The sequence below is a fragment of the Euprymna scolopes genome, chromosome 9 (assembly GCF_053919585.1).
Source record: "Euprymna scolopes isolate OS-2025 chromosome 9, ASM5391958v1, whole genome shotgun sequence".
Taxonomy (NCBI): Eukaryota; Metazoa; Mollusca; class Cephalopoda; order Sepiida; family Sepiolidae; genus Euprymna; species Euprymna scolopes.
The window spans coordinates 70150213-70166877 of record NC_136490.1 but is presented as its reverse complement, the minus strand read 5'-3'; the positions used below and the strand labels follow the sequence as shown (position 1 = coordinate 70166877).

General features: G+C 30.3%; 1 protein-coding gene across 17 annotated transcripts in view; it reads left to right on the top strand.

Moving 5' to 3' along the window:
- The window catches only part of LOC145284706 (uncharacterized), a 2222015-nt gene that overhangs the window by 1731283 nt on the left and 474067 nt on the right, over positions 1-16665 (top strand). The window lies entirely within an intron of this gene.

Below are 16665 nucleotides of genomic sequence, written 5' to 3'. Positions count from 1 at the left end.
CAACAGCACAGAGCATCATCAAAAAATTCCAGAGCCACCACACAACAAACAACTTGATTGGTAGAGGAAGGAAAAGGAAACTGTCTGCTAGAGCCACCAGGAATATTGTAAGAAGTGTTAATGCAAATCCAACCACCACTACTAAGGACATTTTAGAAAATCTGGAGTCTTCTGGCATAAAAATACCAAGGCAAACATTGCAAAGGACTCTGCATGAAAATGGTCTGAAAGGAAGAAGACCAAGAAGGACTCCATTGCACACCGGAAAACACCTTGCAACACGTCTAAAGTTTACTAGGAACCATGTGAATTCTCCAGAGTCCGTTTTCTCAAGTATTTTGTGGACTGACGAAACAAAAATTGAATTGTTTGGCCATATGGATGCTTCTTACGTTTGGAGGAAGAAAGGAGAAGCTTACAACCCAAAGAACACCATACCCACGGTGAAACATGGTGGTGGTAGCCTAATGTTTTGGGGCTCCTTTTCGGCTAGTGGTCCAGGTAGTTTGGTCAAGATAGATGGAACCATGAAGAAGGAGCAATATTTGGAGATACTCCAGAAAAACATTAGACAGGATGCGGAGAAGCTCCATTTAGGACCAAACTGGGTCCTTCAACAGGATAATGATCCAAAACATACTGCCAAAATAGTCAAGAAATGGTTTGAGGATAATCAAATTAATGTTTTGGAATGGCCTAGCCAGAGTCCCGACCTGAACCCTATCGAAAACCTCTGGCACATATTGAAAACTGAGGTTAAAAAGCGGAAACCTAGAAATTTGAGGGATTTGGAGAACTACTGCATTGAAGAATGGTCAAAAATCAGTGTTGATGCTTGTAAAAACCTTGTTGATAAATATCCCAAACGGTTACAGGCAGTTATTAAGAATAAAGGGCATGCTATTGACTATTAGTAAGAGAGGTATGAATAATTTTGAACTAGTGCCATTATTGTTTTTCTTTGTATAATGTTTCAAACTTGCATAATTTATTTATTTGTTGAGTTTAAATTAAATGCTTATGCTTGATTTATTGTTTGAAATCCCTTTAATATTGTCTACCTTCTGGTTTGAGCAATAATCTTATAGAAATCTCAAAGATCCGAGGGGTATGAATAATATCGGGCACAAGTGTATATATATATATATATATATATATATATATATATATATATATATATATATATATATATATATTAAATTGTGATTTAATGAATTTCAAAAAACCCTTATTGAAATGAAGTGTTTGAGTTTCATATCAAAGATTTTTAATTATTCTAAGCAAGACAAAGAATACTTTAGAAAATTAATCTCCTTAAACCTATAGAGTGTCGATGTTTAACATCTCATCAGAGGAGAGAAAATATTAGCAAATATTTATAAAGGTATGTACCCTATTTGCTAAAGTCAGTGAGACATGGAAAGTCAAAATCAAAATAATTAATTAATTATTGAATCATTGAATCACAATTTAATTTATTTGCTCTATCTTGCATATCGAGTAATTCTTATTTAGATGGGATAACTTATGGAATATTACCGCCAGTAATATTTTGTAAATCTTATAATCACAGGTTTCCATACCAACTGATTGTTAAATAAAATTATTCTGAAGTATATATATATACATATATATATATATATATATATATATATATATATATATATATATATATATATATAATCATCCACATACAGTACTCAGCCCAGCTTTGCTTGAACCCTTTGTTCTGTTCATAACTTTATGTGCATCTGTGTATGTGTATATATATATATATATATATATATATATATATATATATATATATATATATATATATATATATATATATACAGTGATGATCATATTTATTGGCACGGTAAAATAAAAGTTAAATTTTGTCTAATAAATTCTAAAAAAGGGATTAAATTAAAGAAAATAACAAAGTATATTATGTATTTTTAACTGGCCTTTCCGATGCAGCAATCGGATTTTAGAAAAAATAAATAACAAAGGAACAACAAACATAATTGCAAAAAACCCTTGTTCAAAATTATTGGCACGATTTATTTAATAATCAATTGTATAGCCTTTGGCCTTGATTACCTTCCTCAGTCGCTTTTCATAGTTTACAACCAAGTTGTTGCACTCTTCAGTAGTAATTTTAGCCCACTCTTCCTGACAATAATCCTCCAATTGAATAAGATTCTTAGGCTTCCTTTGCATTACCCTCAATTTTAATGTTCTCCATAAATTTTCAATTGGATTAAGGTCTTGGCTTTGTGATGGCCACTCCAAAACATTAATATGATTGTCCTCAAGCCATTTCTTAGTCAGTTTAGCCGAATGCTTTGGGTCATTATCTTGCATGAACCACCAACGACGACCAAGTGAGAGCTCTTTAGCAGAGTCTTTCAGGTTTTCATCCAATATTTTAACATAATCTTCCTTTTTTATGCTACCTGTGACCTTAACAAGTCGCCCTGGTCCAGAGGCAGCAAAGGATCCCCAAAACATCAAACTGCCTCCACCGTGCTTCACTGTGGGTATGGTGTTCTTAGGCAGGAAAGCTTCGCCAGATTTTCTGTAAATATAAGACACTTTATTATGGCCAAATAACTCTATTTTCGTTTGGTCAGTCCATAGAACACGTTTCCAGAATGCAACATCTTTATCAATATGACGTTTTGCAAAGGCTAGCCTTGCTTTCAGGTGCATAGGCTTCAATAAGGGAGTCTTTCTCGGACGACATGCTTTTAAACCAGCTCTCTTCAAAACTCTACCAACTGTATGTCGAGATACATTCACTCCAGAGGTGCTCTGTTCATCAACAATCTCCCCAACAGAGATCCTTGGGTTTTGTTTTACTTGTCGAACAATTTTCCGTTCATCTCTTGGGGAAAGAATCCTTTTTCTCCCTCTACCCTCTAAACTCATAACGTGGCCTTGCGATTTGAACTTGTTTATTATGGCTCTAACAGTGGATTTGGGAAGGTTTAGCTTCTTTGAAATCTTATCATAGCCCTCCCCATTGGTATGGCATGCTACAACAAGCTTCCTGACGTCTTCGCTGTGTTCCTTAGTTTTAACCATGGCGATTGAAAATTATAATTTAGTCACTTATAATAGTTTAAATAAATCGCTATCTAAAAATTATCTGAAAAAAATTATTCACTGAATTAGCGTTAAACAAGCATAATATGGCTATAAAAAAGTTCAGAAAGCACGTAAACCGGAAATTGATTGATATTATACTGATACTAAAAGAAAAACAAAGCCGTGCCAATAATTATGAACAAGGGTTTTTTGCAATTATGTTTGTTGTTCCTTTGTTATTTATTTTTTCTAAAATCCGATTGCTGCATCAGAAAGGCCAGTTAAAAATACATAATATACTTTGTTATTTTCTTTAATTTAATCCCTTTTTTAGAATTTATTAGACAAAATTTAACTTTTATTTTACCGTGCCAATAAATATGATCATCACTGTATATATATATATATATATATATATATATATTAAAAAGTTTGACTCATGTCCAGGTAACCTACATCTAAATTTTCATGTGTTTAGATCTAAAATTAGCGGAAGAGTTTGGTAGAGTCTGCAAAGGACTCTTTCAACTTTGATCTCTTGCTGCATGTCTGAATACTCTATATGTAAAATTTCAAATGTTTAGATGCAAAATTAGCTGAATAGTTTGCTACAGACCGCAAATGTCAAATCTTTCAAACTTTGTCCCCTTGGCAGCCAAATCTTCGGCCAAAAACCGATTTAAAAGCTTGCCCTCTATCTGAATACACTTTATGTAAAATTTCACATGTTTAGACCAAGAATTGGCTGAAAGGTCATATTTTTTTAACTTTGACCCCAATTTTGACCCCTTAACATTTATTGTTTTGGGCTCAAATCAAGTTATTAAGTTAGATCCCATTCCAAGGAACCTATATCTAAAATTTCAATAGTTTAGACCCAAATTGGCTGAGGAGTTTCGTAGAGTTTTCAAATGTCAAATTATTGAACTGAGAACCCCTGACAGCCAAATGTCTGTCCAAATCTCAATATCCCTTATGTCAAATCTCCAGTCAGAAACAGTAAATACATGGGATTTTGCTGCGTGTCGCATTTGTCAGGAGTATGTACGTCAAGGAGGTACAAGTGTTATGAGTTCATTAGAGCAATTGCATTAAAGTACTTGTAAAACAGTGATGGGATGCAATATTGTAGGAGTAGGGCATATGTTGAAGCTTGGCCAATAGTGTCACACCTATTATATTAAAAACTCTTTTTTAGACAAGTAGTTCATGTGCCAATCCAAATGTGGCAACAATACTCCCTGCAAATGTGAGTAATTTTCTAGCATGGTGGTGGGAGCCCACAGCATACTTTACATGAGACTCATCCTTTAACAAATGTAAATGTAAATGAACAAAGGCCAACAACCCTAAAAATTTCTATTGTATTGAAATTAAAGTAGACACTTTTGGGATTGTTAGCATTCTGTCTATATTTTTACTTATTTATTTTCAATCTCTTTGTTTTTTCCTGTTTTATTAACTTCCACACGAGGGGAGTGCTAGACATAAAGTAAAAGATTAATGTGGAGAATATTTAACCCCTAAAAAATAGAACTCTTAATTAGAACAAAAATGGAAATTGCCTGAGTTTAGAAGGCATTGTGTTTCACTGATCGAAGAGGGAGCAGAAGAATGGTATCAGAGCAGATTCTAAACTTTACTCCAATTTACAAACAAGCATAATCATAATTAACATATAATATAATTTAATTTTCTATCTGACTATTAACAAGACACACAGACAGACAGATACACAGACAGACAGATACACAGACACGTTCACTTTTATAAATATACTAGCATGGGTGCCCGGTGTTGCCTGGGTGTTTGGAGCTGTATGCTGAGCAAAAAAAAAACAAAAAAAAAAAACGGTCATTTTTTTTTAAATTTTGACCCCTATTATGACCCCTTAACATTTATTGTTTAGGGCTCAAATCAAGTTATTAAGTTAGATCCATGTCCAATAAACCTATATCTAAAATTTCAAGTGTTTAGACCCAAAATTGTCGGAGGAGTTTGGTAGAGTTCTCAAAAGATCAAATCGTAGAACTTTGACCCCTTAACAGCCAATTTTCCCGGCCGAAAACCAATCACGTAGATTTCCCAAGTGTCAGTACCCTGTATATTAAATTTCGAGTCTGTAGACTATATATATATATAGTGCCCCACAAAAGTTTTCAATAGACATTTGAAACTGTCAGTTCTTTTATTTCTAGCTTCCCAATGGTAATGAAAGTTTTTTATAAACATAGAGAATGTATTGAAACTAAGATAGGAACAGTGGGAAAAATAAATAATAATAATTTTACACAACGCGAAAAGAAAACTCAATAAGACTGTACATAAGTAACACAAAAAGTTAAGTGACACAAAATACATATATTAATATTTTAGCAAATTCGGATGACTTTAGAATCCTCTAATTAACTAAAAACTTTAAGTCCCAAACTTATGTTGTACAAATCATATTTGCACAAACTTTTGATAACATCAATATGTTTGATTAATTGGAAGTAGTTTTGGGCCAGTTCTCTTGCACATGTTTAATAAGTGTAAGAGACAAGAGTCCAAACTTCTGCAAAGCAATCGAAACATAGTAACATAATAAAAACTGTCAATGTTTCACATAGCCTCAGGAGCATACAATAACAATGGTTCTAATCAGAAAAAAGATAATTTTCAGATGGTTACATTAAGAATAAAACAAACAGAATTCAAAATAAAATTAGGTTTATCTTTTGCTATATCTCTATCTCTCTCTTAACATCTGTGGTCTAAATAGTATAAATACTGTGGCGAGATTTTTTGTATTATTTATAATGGGCTATTCCAATATATTGTTTTAGTGTTGGTTTTATTATCTTTAGATATTGAGAGAGAGAGAGAGAGAGAGAGAGAGGGCGTGAGAGATACGGACAGACAGAAGTGAAAGTGATAAAGATTCACTTTTCCTACTTTATCCTCTAGTTCTCACATTCCATGTGCCATGTTTCTTACGAAGAGAGAAGAATTAATGTTTTTTTTTTGTGTGTGTCGGAATCTATCGAAAGAATAATTAATAAGTATTAATACTTATCATTAATTATTTTTTTGTTTTGAAGTAGTGAATTAATTATAAATTACGACCAATTAGAACTAATAAATGATATTTTTTTCAAATATAACTGTATCCACATAATCATATAACACTCTCTCACTACATACATACATACATACATACATACATACATACATTCATATAATGTTTATGGGAAAAATATGCTTTTTCAATTATATTCCACCCGTTATTTATACCAATCCTTTTATTTATTAACCTCCATGTATATTACATATAACTTCAGGGCATATACAAAGGAATGACAAAAAATCTATATTCCAAATACTAAGACATCTTACCGTTTATTTCTTTCAGTATGTTCGTAGCACAGATAGAATAATTTAATTATTATTTGATTATTTTTTGCTCTGACTCATCAACTTTAAAAAGAAAAGAAAATTTTGAGCATGACTACATCTTATTTTAAATGTTCCTACTGTCTGTGTGTGACGCGGTTTATCTCAGTCTACATGCAACCCACATAGGCGAGTAAGGTAACGAAATGAAGCTTATGACCCAGTGGATGTTTTAGTAATATTTATCTCAATGTTTGGCGTATGCAAATTTAAAAAAATGCAAAAAAAAAAAAAAAACGATTTACTAAACAACTTTTTATTTACTGGATATTTTTCCGGTATTCACCGGAAGTTATTATCTCCCTTAGTAAGTTCAATTTACTGTCTGTCTGTGGGTGATGCGATTTATCTATCTCAGCCTATAGGCAACCCACCCAGGCAAGTTAGGTATCGAAATGAAGCTTATGACCCAGCGGATGTTTTCGTGATATTTATATCCATGTTTGGTGTATGGAAATGAAAAAAAAAAATCCAAAAAATAACAATTTACTAGACAATGTTTTATTTACTGGATATTTTTCCGGTACAATAACCCAAATTTGCCGAGCTGGGAAAACTTGGGTTCTTGTAAATCAGAAAAATCCAGAAAAAAAGTTGCAATTGTGTTTTGATATTTTTCTATCTTTGATTTTAATGCTCTCTCTCTCTCTCTCTCTCTCTCTCTCTCTCTCTCTCTCTCTCTCTCTCTCTATATATATATATATATATATATATATATATATATATATATATATATATATATATATATATATATATATATATATATATACTAGACCACTACTGACCCATTGGATTAGTAGTATGTTATATTAGCTATGGAATTAATGTATGGGCGTGACACTTGTGACTTAAATAATTTTTTGTGACATAACAGAAACATCTCTATGAAAATATATTAAAATTTAAAAAGAATATAGATAGATTTCTATGAGTCGTTCTGTTTATAATTGTTTATTTTGGAAAAAAAAAACTTACAGCCATTGAATTATAAGTGGGTCGCCATACTTATAGGTAAATGTGCACTGAACAGATACTATAATACTTACAGTTAAATTCAAATTTTGATATATCTTTTAATTTAAACGTGAAAAAAAAAACAATTGAGAGGCTGAAAACGTACACAGTAAAAACAATACGTTTTATTATCGTGTTGATTATTTTCAATAATAACTTCTATAATTTCTAAATAATAACGTTAGTACTTCAGTGCGCAGGTCAAATTCTGCAAAAGTAGCGATTTGTGTTTATTTATTTACGATCTTATGGATTTATGTTTATGTACGCATGCTCAACTGAAAGTCGTAAACCAGATGTGGGTTACAACACCCGTTATAAGGTCATTTGAGTTTTATAATTATATAGATATATATACCTGTTTCGCAGTATCATTAGTGTGACAAGACATGACAAGTGTTTCACCTGATCACAAAATCGATTACAACTGTAATCAAGACTCTTACTTCTATGTTACAGAACTTAGTCTGATATTTGGAAAGATTAATTTGCATTTTTTTCACAATATATTATATGAATATAACCATATTTTGAAACGTGCATTTATTTATTCTTTTTCAACCCACAAATAAGGATTTGTAACCAAACAAAAAAATGTTAAATTTTGTTTTTTATCTTACATTCGTGACTAGAAGATTTAAACTCAGTATTTTGTTTCCAAAATCACACACACATCAATAAAATGCGATAAATTCGAGCAAAGGAAATAAGACAGACACAAAAGAAAATAAAAATGAATAAAACTGATCTTTATTGAAAGAAGTTCACTTTTGAATTCAATATTTCTGAAAATAAAATGTTGATCAGTTTTAACCTTAACTTTTATTCATTTTCTCTTCTGACAAGTATACAATTATATTTTGACATTCTAATTGTGATTCGGATTTAAGCATTCGCACTCAAATTTCTTTAATAAAATCCCATTTTGAGAAATAAAAAAAGTAAAACGTCTGTCATTTAAATATTGTATTCTATTAATTCCCACTTTCCAGATGAAATTTTCTATTCACTTTTCAACTTAAAGTAATTTACATTAGAGAGAAATCGTAAGATATGCATGGAAATTAGATGTTATTGCCAAGAAGGCTCAATTAAGACTGCATCATAATTGGAAATGATTTTCAATATGTCTTCGAATATTCCATAAATATTCTTTGTTAAAATGATTCAAAGAGACTGTTTGATAACATCTAAAATAATAATTTCCATTGTAGAATTAACTAATGATTGAACAATATCAATATTTTTCTGATTCTGATAAAATTACGGATTCTGTTTTAAATTTTTTATTTCGATTGCAAAAGTACCCAAAACTAATCGGTGCACAATTATAGACCCATCTATCAAAATTCTTTCTTCTAGAGCTTGAAGGCTCGTTCCTCAATGTGAGTAATATAGGGTGTCCAAAAAGTCACTAAAGAATTTTTGACTTAAATAGATTCTTTATTTTTGATGATATCTTTCTGTAATTAAAACACAATCTGACTAAGGCATTGGGAAATTTATTTTATGAAATGCAAAAGTTCAATAATCATTATTGAAAAAAAAAATGTCTTTTAAATGTTGCCCATTTTCAGCTTCGCATATTTGTTCTCTTTTCAAAACATTATTCATGACAGGTTGCAGAATCTCTGGATTGCGATTTAACCCCTTATTTTGTTCCTGATATTTTCCTTCAATTGTTGCAGGGTTTGAGTTTTGACGTTTTAAGATCTGCCAGACGAGGTGCCTTCAATATGTTTTCAGACTTTTTTGTACAGACATTTAAAATTATTGAAGACTCTTGAAAATTCAGTTTGTTATTGCTATACATCTTATGAGATGTGTGAACAATTTTTATGATTTTATATGCAAATAAACAGCTACAGTAAGAATTGGAATACATTCTACTAAAGCCTAATTTTCACAGCTGTTGAATTTAAAAAATGCAATCTGGAAGTGAGAACACTTTAGAAGAAAGATTTGCAATAAAATTCTGATTTAAACTTGGAAAAAATGCCACAAAAACGTATGAAATGCTTCAGACAGCTTTTGGACCATCTTATCTGAATCGAGCATCAATATTTGAATTGCATAAGAAATTTAAGGAAGACAGGGTGTATGTGAGAGATGACAAGAGGCGTGGAAGGAGTAAGGAACTCAGAGCACCAATCTTGATTGGACAAATAAAGAACTTCATGAATAAGGACCATCGTATGTCTATAGAGACAATAAATGCACTGTTTGATGTCAGTGTGAGAACTATACACCCAATTCTTTTTGAGAAACTGAAGCTGCGGAAGATTTGCATAAAGTTTGTCTCAGAGGTGCTCCATCCTTGTCACAGACTATTTGACCAAGATAAGCATCACGACAGTTCCTCACCGCCCCTATAGTCTAGATATTGCTCCATTTGACTTTTGGTTATTCTCTAAGCTCAAGGAAAACTTTATAGGCTGTCTTTATGAGAAAATTGAGGAGATGAAAGGAGTTGTGGTGAGAGCCATTGACCATATAAGAGGACTTCTATGAGGCCATCTCAAGGATATTGGAATGGCACAACAAGTGCAGCCGGAGGAGATCATTTCGAAGGAGACTATCGTTGCATGTGTATACTATCAATAAAAATGCCCATACGAAAACGTCTGGAAACTTATCGTGTGTGTGTGTAAAATAGATTGGTTACACTGTAATCCGAACATAAAACAAAAAATTGCATGTTTGCATAAATTTAACATTCAATATCCATGCCATTTTTATTAGGTCTAACAGCCATTATTAAGGTAATGATCACTGTGAACGGGGTGTTTACGATTGACATGGATGTTTCGAACATAGTAGTAATCACTGACATCTCAGTTTTAATTGTTGTTTAAAACTACGTCATACTTACTGTCATGTAATACTCTTTTGTCAGAATGTTTGTTAACACATAGACAAACAAATACACATGCATTCACTTTTGCTAATATTACTTATACAGCATAATATAATAATCTCTGTGTGTATATGTAGAGCTTTCGAACCTCACATTACTTGAACTAGTATGGTATATTGGGATTTGTAAACTTGTTAAATCTATTTAAATCTTCATATGCACATTTGATCTTTTGTATACATTTTCCCACGTTAATTTTGACCTCTAGAGAATCCTGAAGTTCTGTTATAGTTATGTCTTAAGTAGAAAGCTTGCAAAAAATATGACAAACATCTCATGTGTGATATCCACACTTTTTAGCAGACATATACATATACATAGAACTGTGCACATACATACAATCCTATGGTTACTATACAACGTATACATTTCATACATACACACACACGTATGTATATGCACATTACAGACACGCACATACATACATTGATAGACATATATAGGTATACACACATAGAAATCAGTGCTAAAATATAAATATATATATGCCTATATATATGCTCATATATATTTACTCTAATCTATACACACATATATATATATGCCAATTAAATGAAACATATATATATATATACCAATTAAATGAAACATATATATATATATGCCAATTAAATGAAATATATATATATATATATATATATATATATATATATATATATATATATACCAATTAAATGAAATATATATATATATATACCAATTAAATGAAATATATATATATATACCAATTAAATGAAAAATATATATATATGCCAATTAAATGAAACATATATATATATATATATATATGCCAATTAAATGAAACATATATATATATATATGCCAATTAAATGAAACATATATATATATATGCCTATTAAATGAAACATATATATATATGCCTATTAAATGAAACATATATATATATATATATATATATATATATATATATGCCAATTAAATGAAACATATATATATATATATGCCAATTAAATGAAACATATATATATATATGCCAATTAAATGAAACATATATATATATGCCAATTAAATGAAACATATATATATATATGCCAATTAAATGAAACATATATATATGCCAATTAAATGAAACATATATATATATGCCTATTAAATGAAACATATATATATATGCCTATTAAATGAAACATATATATATATGCCTATTAAATGAAACATATATATATATGCCTATTAAATGAAATATATATATATATATGCCTATTAAATGAAATATATATATATATATGCCTATTAAATGAAATATATATATATATATGCCTATTAAATGAAATATATATATATATGCCTATTAAATGAAATATATATATATATATGCCTATTAAATTAAATATATATATATGCCTATTAAATTAAATATATATATATGCCTATTAAATTAAATATATATATATATATGCCTATTAAATTAAATATATATATATATATGCCTATTAAATGAAATATATATATATATATATATGCCTTTTAAATGAAATATATATATATGCCTATTAAATTAAATATGTATACATGCCTTTTAAATGAAATATATATATATATATATGCCTATTAAATTAAATATATATATATATATGCCTATTAAATTAAATATATATATATATATGCCTATTAAATGAAATATATATAAATATATATATATATATATATATATATATGTACTTATTACATGAAACATATATATAAAATCGAACATGGATCTTATATAACTGTAACAGTGAAAATATTCTTCGGATTTTTTCAGACCTGTGTGTTCATGGCGATTTATTTTTATTTTTTCTAATTAAAAATTTCCTACTTTTATGAGGAGTCAGTGCAGAAAATAATCAAAATTAACATTATTGTATGATTGTTTTTACGCTACGAAACAGGTGCTGCCATGAGTGGCTGTTTTGACATGGTAAATGAAATAAATGGGAAGATAAATATAATCTTGGAATTTGGAATATTGCTGTTTTTTTCATATATATTTATATTTGTAGATATATCTGGTGAATATAACCGACGAACCAAGTGCAAGGGAAATACAATTTCGCTTAAAAGTACAATTACAATCTTAAAACATCGAAGTTTCTAAACTAGCAGGTGAATATCTGGCGTCCTGTCACAAAAACAAAAAGATAAAATTAAATAAGAAAAATAAAGAGATATTTAATTGCATAAGTATATACATGTATGGAGACATGCATGTGTATATATAAATACAGAAATATAACCACACACACACACACACATATATATATATATATAGCACAAATATACACATTTATGCAAACGTGTATGCATATATACACTTATACGAATAAATGTACAAATATAAACATATATATTTGCTCTCATATATACACATACATATATAGGTAGATAGATATATTAGACGTGATCTTCACGTCATATGTTACTTTGGTGAACGTTTTTGTCTGCCTTCCCATCGACAAAGCTCACAACCGACATTATTGAGATAATGGAGTTCACTTAGTGTCAAGTGCAATCAAAGAACACCTGAAGACAAATGGCACATAGCTCCATTTTTCATTTTCCTCTTCCCCTGGAGGACACAGTTAGCACCATGGATGGATTGAATTATCAATGAAGGTTTATGAAACGCTGCTTTCTTGTAAGAACTATGAAAAAAGGCAGTTTGAAATCTAGTCACTGCTCTCTGCTGAATATTCTAGGAAAACACGGCCTCAGATAAATTTGACTGATTTTACAGTGTGGAGAATTGTGTACATTTAATTTTTATTAGGAATTGCTTTCTTCCAATAAGAGCAAACACGAGAATATAGTTGAAAATCTAGCGACTATTCGTTGATAAAAATCGTATGAATATTCTATATGCTTAAAATTATTCTGCTTTTATTTTTATGAACATTTTGTACTTCGTATGTTTTTTTTTGAAAAAGTTTGAAACTTGATAAATGCCATCCATGGAATCGCTAAGAAAATCAACAATCCTTAATGAACTTCAGCTATATTTAGTACTAAATATTAACTTATAGCTGACTTGTCCACCAAGTTTCAGTTATGAATGTCTAACAGTTTTTGTTTTATCACCGTTCAATGATATGTGGGGATGTTTTGGCGATAATCTAATCAGTAGAAGAGATGGCCCTGAATGGATTTGAAACTCACCAGATGTTAACACTCTGATTTGATGGGAACAACATTTTGAAATAAGGGCTGCCGGAAAGAAACCTGAGGTCTGTTATTCATAGTAGAATTTTCTGTTATTCGTAGTAGAATTTTCGTTGCAGCTTTCAACAAGATCAAAAGTGACCCAAGTGTGTTGCCTTATTGACCAAATGATGTAACTCAATAGAATGATATTCATCGCTTTTATTGAAGGTATGCATTTCTTCCCTTGGCAAGAGACAAAGATGTTTATTCCGACCCTTATTTGTTGTTATATGTGATTATACACCATTTGTTTTGTGATATTTTGAAAACAAGGCGACCACACGTAAATATATGTACGAAAACAAACCCACAGCTAATAAGACACTCGTTACATATACGTTTATATATGTACAGAATATATACACACCACCACGGGAATACAAATTATCCCAGTGTTGATACCCTGCTAGCTAACATTACGTAATTCGTAATTGTATTCTTAGTATCGCTAGTAGTGATTTAACCGTTAACCTTCAATATACTGTCACTTAGAACTGATTATTATTTATCATTTTTATCCATTGTGCTATTGGGGGATTACATTAGCTGAAACATTGTGATAATAAGATCCAGAATTTATCTCATAATAAGATCCAAAATTAGTGTGAAATAATACAAATGATCAACCTCATCTAAAAAATTCTTAAGCAAAACATTGCTGGATATTCATGATTGAAACTTTGTGGACTTCAGGTATAAACTGAAGTTTATTCATCTATTACATAAATATGATCTGTCTGTCTGTCTGTCTGTCTGTCTGTCTGTCTGTATGTATGTATGTATGTATGCCTAAAATTTTCGACAGAGGCGATAGATTTTCATGGCATCGGTATCGTTTTAAAGCACAACCCTTCAGCCGACATATATCGACAAATTGTCTAAAAACATTAATTCCTTCACCCCCCCAACTGGGCACTTATCTACAAGGAGGGGTCGCTTTTTCCGCCGCTATTTTCGAAAGTCATTCCCCCTTTTCAATTGACTAGCCTTAATTAAAACCTTCGCCACTTCCAATTTGGCAATGGACGTGCCGGCAAAGACGTCACGTTTTTTTTTTCGTTCTTTTCCTCCTTCGCAGTACGAGTCCGAGCCTGCCTACTACTAAATTTTTCTTCTTTTTTTTTTTTTGCTCAACACACATCTCAAAACACCCGGGTAACTCCGGGTAACTCCGGGCACCCAGGCCAGTATCATATAAGTTTTATTGCAGAAAGGTTTATGGATTGTATTAAAGATTTCATGGGTGGTATTTATGTAGAGGACACTGCACTACATCCTATCAACGTTGTTATTTGTAACAAAAATGAAATACTCATTATAAATTGAAAGTGCCTAAAAGTAAAATTGTATATTGAAGTTTAATTATATGTCTTATTGAATGTTTTATTTGTACATGAATGCACATTTGTTGAGCAATTTCTATCATCCTATAATTTTTTGTAGAAACCATAAAAATTTACATTTTTAAATCTAATCTTTAAAATTTTTTCATTAATATACTGCATAGTATCGATGATGTTGTTATTAACCATGTCATATATTTTGTGCAGTCCTTGCTATAAATTACAACACATGAATTTTAATTATATATCTTTTTACTATGAGTTATTGCTAACTTGTACAAATTATTAAAAAAAAATACTGCTTGAAATCTAGTCACTAGCATATTATTCCAGCACACAAGGATGATTCTCGACAATCAATCCAACACTTGTTTTGTCATTGTCGAGTTAATGATTGGTTCTATTTAATCATAAAAGATCCACCTTCCTAGGTTGTACCTTCTCTTTGGAAAGGGGTTACTTTATTGCTAATTATCTGAAAGGCTGACGGGATCTTAAGCATAATCATTTTTTTCAAAACCACATCTAACCGTGTGTCTAGCTTTTTTGTTTCTACAAAGTCTATAATAATAACTGATTAAAGACCAAAAGAAATTGATGTTTGAGACAAAATCATTAAAGTAAGCATCACCATAACTACACTAGACAAAAACAAATATGGCCAACTTCTAAATCGGGCAGAACTATAAAAGCATCCTCATGATATAAAGACTGATTTTATCACATAGATCACAACACCATCATATGCTATAAATCCATGACAAAGCAAACAATAAATATACACATACAACTAAACAGGGAAGGTTTATTTATACACCATAATAAGAATTAAAAATACTAATTTTCTTGAGGCAAATTTTATGGAAACTTATCAAATAATTTTGGAGTAATACTTATTCATAATAATAATTATTACTATTATTTTAATACTTATTCATAATAATAATAATTACTATTATTAATATGATTGGTATTTTACTTTGGATTTTCACTAAGACACGCAGTATCCCACGAACTTTTCTATGTAAAGTTTAGTGCAGTTTTGAATACTCCTGAAGGTGACCAATGTTTATTGTTAGTAGTAGCAGTATGTGATTTTTGATGCTCTATAACATATTCTGTATACCAAAAGAATGTCATGCCAAATCTGGTATAATTCTGACCATCAATTTTGGAACTTGTATGAGTTTATTGCTTTTAGCAGAAGTATGAACAACTTACCTATCTAAATTTCGTGCAACATTGTTGAATAGTTTGGGAGCCTATAAATGACCAGCAGACAAAATTTCGTTCTCGCATTTTTTTTTTTTTAGGAGGTTTTAACTAAATTGATTGTGACTGGAATTCATCTATTATAAAAAGAAATTTCTCTATAACATTATTTTATCGCTTGTACAAAAATTCTTTGACTTTTATTTTCCTAAACTAAACTAATGTTATTTTCCTGGTTATCTTCAAAGCTAGACAACATTTACAGCACAAATTGTGTAGTTATGTTTTTATTATGTGTATAAAAATATAACACATAATCTACAATCTCAATACTGACAGACATTTTATAAATTTAGAACATTTTATAAATCGTGCTATTTTACATATGTGGAGTGGTTATCTTCATTATATAAACTGATACTTTATTTCTTAATATAGGTTATAACCCTTTTTTATTATGCAAATGAT